The 7,816-nt window shown below is 46.9% G+C and overlaps 1 pseudogene; it reads left to right on the top strand.

Annotated features, from left to right (window-relative positions):
- Positions 1-260: 260 nt before the first annotated feature.
- On the top strand, positions 261-1,928 carry LOC141082313 (uncharacterized; annotated as a pseudogene).
- The last annotated feature ends 5,888 nt before the right edge of the window (positions 1,929-7,816 follow it).

Genomic DNA, 7,816 nt, shown 5'->3' with positions numbered 1-7,816 from the left:
GCGCACACTGCAAGACTCCGAAGTGAGAGCGGATGTTGCTGGATTGGTTTATAGAAACCTTGTCGATTTTCAGCAGCCTTTGAGCCACTAATAGTGTGGGAACCTCTGTTTTTCCATTGACAGATGATGGACCTGAATGGGGACTTGTTTTTTGTGAGATGAGAATTGGTATTATTTTCGCTTATATAACATTGATTGGTTTCATTTTATTCGATATTTGGGACGCAGAATGAACAAACAGTTGAACACCACACACTACTGGCTCATCCAACAAGGTTTTCTATTAGACTGTGAACATTCATTGTCTTGGTAAATAAAGTTTTTTTTTTACACAGCTTGCCATTTTTATGGACGGTTTAAGTAGAAATGTTCAAAAATATAAAACTCAAGGATGTTTTATTAGAAAATAATATTTTTTTTATCTTAGCAGATGACTGTCCCAGGAGATCAGAGGGACAGCTGACATCTTCAATTTTTAAATCAGATGATCTTGAGATCCTACAAGATACAACTGAAGTGAATTCCATTACTCCAGATATATCATCATCCATTCACAGCAAAGATCTGTCATCTGATCCTATGAAACAGGTCCCATCTTCTGATTCATTACTGACTACTAAGGGAAATCAAAGTCACAAAAGAGGCATTAAAAAACAAACTGCTCCTAAAGTAAAGAAGTCATTCTCATGCTCAGAATGTGAGAAATGTTTTACATGGAAATCACATTTTGTTAGACACCAAAGAAGTCACACAGGGGAGAAGCCTTTTTCCTGTTCAGAATGTGGGAAATGTTTTAACCTTAAAGGACATCTTGTTATACACCAAATAACTCATGCAGGAGAGAAGCTTTTTTCATGTTCAGAATGTGGGAAATGTTTTGACCATAAAAAGGCTCTTGATAACCACCAGAGAAGTCACACAGGAGAGAAGCGTTTTTCCTGTTCAGAATGTGGGAAGTGTTTTAACCAGAAATGGTATCTTGATGAACACCAAAGAACTCACACAGGAGTGAAGCCTTTTTCATGTTCAGAATGTGGGAAATGTTTTAGCCATAAATGGCATCTTGTTAGCCACCAAAGAACTCACACTGGAGAGAAGCCTTTTTCATGTTCAGAATGTGGGAAATTTTTTGCACGTAAATCATATTTTGTGAACCATCAGAGAACTCACACAGGGGAGATGCCTTTTTCATGTTCAGAATGTGGGAAATGTTTTAACCATAAATGGTATCTTGATGAACACCAAAGAACTCACACAGGGGAGAAGCCTTTTTTATGTCCGGAATGTGGGAAATGTTTTAACCATAAAGGGAATCTTCAACAACACCAAAGAACCCACACAGGGGAGAAGCCTTTTTTATGTTCAGAATGTGGGAAATGTTTTAACCAGAAATCGTATTTGGCTAATCACCAAAGAACTCACACAGTGGAGAAGCCTTTTTCATGTGCAGAATGTGGGAAATGTTTTAACCGGAAATCATATTTGGTTAATCACCAGAGAACTCACACAGGGGAGAAGCCTTTTTCATGTTCAGAATGTGGGAAATGTTTTAATCAGAAATCAGATTTGGGTAAGCATCAGAGAACCCACATAGGGAAAATCCTTTTTCCTGTGTAGAATGTGGGAAATGTTTTATAGATAAATCAACCCTGACTAAACATGAGAAAATTCACACAGGGGAGAAGCCTTTTTCATGTTTAGAATGTGGGAAATGTTTTAACCATAAAGGTAATCTTGATAAACACCATAGAACTCACACAGGGGAGAAGACTTTTTCCTGTTCAGAATGTGGGAAATGTTTTAACCAGAAAGTGCTTCTTGTTAGACACCAGAGCAGTCACACAGAGGATAAGCCTTTTTCATCTTCTTAATGTATGAAATATTTTATTTGGAAATCAACTGTTAATAAACATCAGAGACGTCAAATAGGGGAGAAGCCTTTTTTATGTTCATAATGTTGGAATAATTTTAACCAAAATTGAATATTCTTAAATGGGTTGTTTCTTGTCATTCCTCATGTTTGCTGACAAAAGGATAAAACTAAATTTTATTAATTCCAAATGTAGAACTATACCCATAATTCACCCCCTGAAGGTTAGTCAGTAGGTGACTAATAGAAAAATTATGTACCCCACAGTTCAGTATATAGGGTGAGGTGACGTATACACACTCACTCTCCAAGCCTCTCATTTCTACGGGTTTCATCGTCCTCACCAAAGGCGTCATCAGGTGATTATTTAATATTGTCCTGTTACGTGTTACAGAACCACTTAGCACCCAGAATATGTTGTGCAGTTATATGTATGGATAGTAGGTTCTATGTGAGATGCATGTCCCTAATGCATCAGCATTCCCCTTTTGTCCACCCTCCCCCCACCTTTGTAATTTCCACAGTAAACATCGGCAGGCTCCGGCCACCTGCGGCTTTTGTAATGCATGTCTGGCCTGCCGCTTTTCTATTGGCCTGTCCTCTGTATCTGTGTGATATATTCTGTGTCCTCTGAGTAAAGTGTTGTCAGACTGGAAATACATGGAGAAGCAGTGATCTTTTATACGCGCCCATGTAACCCAGGGATTCCAGCCAGCGTCATTCATTCAGACTCCAGCCAACGCAGAGCGGACCTCCGAAAACACGGGGTGGTACTGAAAGAGGTACCCCAGCTTGGTAGACCCCGTTACACTGGTGGCAGCGGTGGGATTTGATACCCCTTCTACAGGAGGAAAGGAATGAATGGAAAATAACTACCAGAAATTAAAGAGGACTACATTAAAAGATCTGGTGGAAGCCCGAGGGTTGATCGCCAGCAACAAAACAAAAGCGGATTTGATAGCAGCCATCATGGAACACGACAGTGCAGCACCCCCCAATGTGAACGTGGAGGAGACCGAATTCCAGAGGGAGGTAAAGAACAGACTGGCGTTCTATGGCCCGAACCCTGCAGTAGAGATCATACGAGAGGTGATGGCTGATGTGCGTACTGATCTGAAGGAAAAGATGGCCGAGCGGACCAGGATAGAGCTAGCCAAGATGGAGATGGCAGAGCGGACCAAAGTGGAGCTGGCCAAGATGGAGATGGCAGAGCGGAGAGGAGAGCCAGCGAGCAGGGGGAGCTCTGGCCTTCGACCAGGTACCTTCAACAGTAAGCCACAAAAAGATCCAGTATAATGCCTTCCGACAGTTGAGGGAGGCAGAGGAAGACATTGATGGCTTTCTGCAGGACTTTGAGCGGCAGTGGGCCTTCATCAAGTGAAGCCGGAGGAACGGGTTCAGATTCTGGCCAGCAAGCTGACAGGCCGGGCAGCGGACGCTTATCGCATGGTACCTGATGAGGACTGTATGGACTATGAGCGGATCAAAGAAGTGATCTTGGCCCGGTATGCGCTGACACGAGAGGCCTATCGCCAAAAGTTCCACGGACTTATAAAACGCGTAACCAATACCCACGCTGAATGGGCCGGTAAATTACAGCGGTCACTGCTACAGTGGGTACAAGGGAGCCAAGCAACCACTAAGGAGGACGTCCTCCAGCTCTTCTTGTTAGAACGATTCTTTAATGGACTAACCCCCGAGACACAGGAATGGCTTCGGGACAGGCGGTCAACGACTCATGAGGAAGCCGCTCGTCTGGCCAATGAACATCATGATGCCAGGAGGCCGCAGTTCTCCAGATCAAAGGTGGTCACTAGGGGCCCGCCCATGGACCTGGAGGGCCCCAAACCACCGAAGATTGTAGGGGGACCAGCTAGAAACCCGGCCTACCACAGTCCTCCTGGGGCGCGATGCCACACCTGCCGTCAGCTGGGCCACCTGCAAAGACAATGCCCCAACCGGATTCCGGAGCAACTTTGACCCTTGTGAAGCCTCATCTCGTCCGGGACCAAGAGAAGACGGACCGGACAGTGGCAGTCCATGTAGCAGGGGGAGCTATACATCGACTACCCACTGTCAGGATTCACCTGAACTGGGGAGTCGGGGATGGCCTTGTTGAGGTCGGCTTGATGGAGGATTTCCCTGCAGACGTCTTGCTGGGAAATGACTTGGGGCCCATGTTGTCTGCATTCTCGGTGGCCCCTCTGGCTGAGACCTATCCTGTGACCACCCGGAGACAAGCTCGAGCTGCGGAGGAGGAATCACACTCAGAGGAGGCCCAGGTAAGACATCCCAGCCCTGCACGTATTCCCATAGCCAGACACATTTCTTGGGCCACCCAGATGAATTTAAGAGGGAGTTACTTGAGGATCCTTCATTAGAGGGATATTGTGGGAAGGCACAGGAGGGGAGAGGGGTACTGGAAGGGGAACAGTTTGTATGGAAGCAGGGACTCCTTTACCGGATCACAGAGCAGCACCACGCAGGGACGAGCCCCACTATAAAACAACAGCTGGTAGTTCCCAAGAAGTATAGGCAGGAGCTACTGCGAATCTCTCATGATATACCCTTGGCCGGGCACTTCGGCGTCAGTCGCACCAGGCATTGACACAAAACTTCTTTTGGCCGGGGGTAACCTATGATGTTCGTCAGTACTGCCAGACCTGTGACAGTTGCCAGCGCATTGGCAAGAGGGAGGATCGATGCAAGGCCAAATTACGCCCCCTCCCCATTGTGGTGGAACCATTTAGCCGAGTAGCAGTCGATCTGATAGGGCCGTTAGCCAAACCCAGTCCGTCCGGGAAAAATTATATATTGACCAAGGTAGATTATGCCACACGGTATCCAGAGGCGGTTGCGTTACCTAACATACTGGCAGAGACGGTGGCGGCCGCCCTGCTCCAGGTTTTCTCACGGGTTGGATTTCCCCGGGAGATTATCTCGGACCAGGGTACCCAGTTTACAGCAGAGGTGACCAACCAACTGTGGAAGCTGTGCGGCGTAAAGTCCATTAGAAGCGCCCTGTACCACCTGCAAACCAATGGGTTGTGTGAACGCTTTAACGGGACATTAAAACAGGTCATTGGGGATTTTACCAGGACCTACAGGGACTGGAAGAAATTCTTGCCACACCTCCTGTTTGCCTATCGGGAGGTGCCCCAAGAATCCACGGGGTTCTCCCCGTTCGAGCTGGTATACGGGAGACGGGTAAGGGGACCCCTAGACTTAGTGCTGGAACACTGGGAAGGGGAGGGCCTCACAGAAGGGGTACCTATTGTACCCTATGTACTGGAATTCCAGGACTGCCTACAGGAGCTGACTCAGGCTGTACGTGAGAACATGCAGGCGACCCAGCGGCGCCAGCGCATATGGTACGATCGGAGGGCCAGAGAGCGTACTTTGGAAATAGGACAGAAGGTCCTGTTGTTAGAGCCCACTAAGCAGAATAAGTTTCAAGCTGCATGGCAGGGGCCCTACCAGGTAGTGGGGAAAATAGCCGACACAACCTATAATGTCGCAGATTGTGACGACCCCAGGGTTATCCGCATGTTCCACGTGAATATGCTGAAGCCCTACTGGGAGCGCCCTGAAGAGGTAGTGGCCATCTGTGCACCTGAAGCAGAGGATTTAGCCGGACTTCCCTTGCCGGATGTCTTAGGGGAAAGGACTCAGTCTAAAACATGGGACCAGGTACACTTGGGTGAAGACCTAGGCCCCCGGGAGAGACAGCAGGCGGAGGCGTTGTTGAGGCTGCGACAGAGGATGTTTTCAGAGAGACCGGGGTACACTCATCTGGCACAACACAAGGTTGAGACCCAGGATCAGACCCCCCTGCGACAAAACCCCTTCTGCGTCCCTGAGTCTGTACGAGAGGGGATGCAACAAGAGATACAAGAGATGTTGCGTTTAGGCCAGAACAGCAGGCCTGCTTAATAACGCCAGGCGTAGCCTATGGCTTAAAAGCTGGAGAGGTGACTCCCTATCCAAGGCAAAGCTTTGTGCCATACCTTGTGAGGGTGAGTTCTTGTTTGGGAAAACTTTAGATGAAATCCTTACCAAGGCAAAGGAAAGGAAAAAAGGATTCCCTAACCCCTCTCTCCCGTTTTATAGGAGGGCGTTTAGGAGACGACCATTTGGCAGAGGAAGACCAGCGGAAAATCAAAATCGCTGGGCCACAAAGGAGGAAAAGGGCAAAGGTGCCATGTTTAGAGGATCCTCCTTCCGCAGAGACAAAAACTAAGGAGCCAATTCCTCCAGTAGGGGGAAGATTAACATTTTTTTCTGCAAGAATGGGAGAAAATCACAGCCAGCCCCTGGGTTCTGGGCATTATTAGGGAGGGGTTAAAAATAGAGTTCCACCTCATACCCCATAGCTCAGTTATCATAACATTTCTCAGCTCGCCAATCCAACAGCGGGCCCTAGAGACTGAGATTCTGAGTCTCCTGAATAAAAAAGTATTGATCCATGTGCCTGAGGGACAGGAAGGAAGGGGGTTTTACTCCCCTCTCTTTTTCGTACCTAAGCCAGATGGCTCATTCAGGACTATAATCAACCTGAAAAAACTAAACTCATATATAATAAATCATAAATTTAAAATGTAATCCATCAGATCTACGATTAAGCTCCTCTTCCCCAATTGTATGATGGCAGGCTTGGATCTGAAAGATGCTTATTATCATCTCTCAATCCATTGCAGATTTCAGAAATACCTCAGAGTGGCGGTCTCCCTCGATGGCACCATACAGCATCTCCAGTTTACAGCCATGCCATTCGGCCTTTCCATCGCACCACAAGTTTTCACAAAGGTGATGCTGGAAGTGATGGCCTTCTTACGCCAGAAGGACACTATGATAATACCCTATCTGGATGACTTTTTAATAATAGGAAACTCAACTCAACAATGTAATGGACGAGTTGCTGACGCAATCTTATCTCTGCAGGCTCTAGGTTGGATAATAAATTTCAAAAAGTCCAGAATCGAGCCACAATCTGTTCAGTCCTTCCTGGGTCTTCAGCTAGACTCCATAAAACAAAAATGCCTATTGCCACAGGTAACAATTGAGACAATTAAAAGTAAGGTCAAGTTAGCAATAGACAGGCCGTATATATCTTTAAGAGATGCAATGTCTCTCCTGGGGTCCCTCACTTCCTGCATCCCGGCAGTTCAGTGGGCCCAGTTCCACACGAGGGAACTACAACATCAAATTCTCGTAGAGGGAAGCCATGACCGAGGGAATTTGACAAACAAAATTACTTTATCCCAAACGGTCCTAATCTCCCTTACATGGTGGCTAGAGGAAGATAATCTATCGGGAGGCGTACCATGGGTGATAACACCTTCCCGTATAATTACTACCGACGCCAGCCCCACAGGATGGGGAGCCCATATGGGAGACAACTTCGGCCAAGGCTTGTGGGATATAAGTGAGCATCAGGATTCCTCAAACTTGAAAGAGCTAAAGGCGGATAGTCATGCATTATATTATTTCTTTCCGCGGTTACAAGGGGAAAACGTGAGGATCCTGTCAGACAACACTACGGTGGTCGCATATCTGAACAGACAGGGCGGGACTCGATCAGTCGCCTTAATGTCTTCCGCAAGAAAGATCTTGTCCTTAGCCGAAAAACATTTTTTGTCTCTCTCAGCCCTCCATATAAGGGGAAGAGACAATTTGGAAGCAGATTATCTCAGTCGCCATACACTATGGCAAGGAGAGTGGTGCCTGAACCAGCAGATATTCTCACGCATCGTGTCACTATGGGGTCTTCCCCAAATAGATCTCTTCGCCACCAGGGTAAACAGGCAGGTGCGAAGGTTCGCCTCTTTAAACGTGGTAGACAATCCGGAAATTCTGGATGCCCTTCAAGCCCCATGGCAGTTCAAACTGGCATATGCATTTCCCCCAATCATACTGCTACCACAGGTGATCAGGAAGATCAGGGCA

The sequence above is a fragment of the Dendrobates tinctorius genome, unplaced genomic scaffold, assembly GCF_039654945.1.
Source record: "Dendrobates tinctorius isolate UK_male_01 unplaced genomic scaffold, ASM3965494v1 ptg000017l, whole genome shotgun sequence".
In the NCBI taxonomy this organism is placed as follows: domain Eukaryota; kingdom Metazoa; phylum Chordata; class Amphibia; order Anura; family Dendrobatidae; genus Dendrobates; species Dendrobates tinctorius.
Note: the sequence above shows the minus strand (reverse complement) of the source record. Positions and strands in the feature narration are given on the sequence as shown.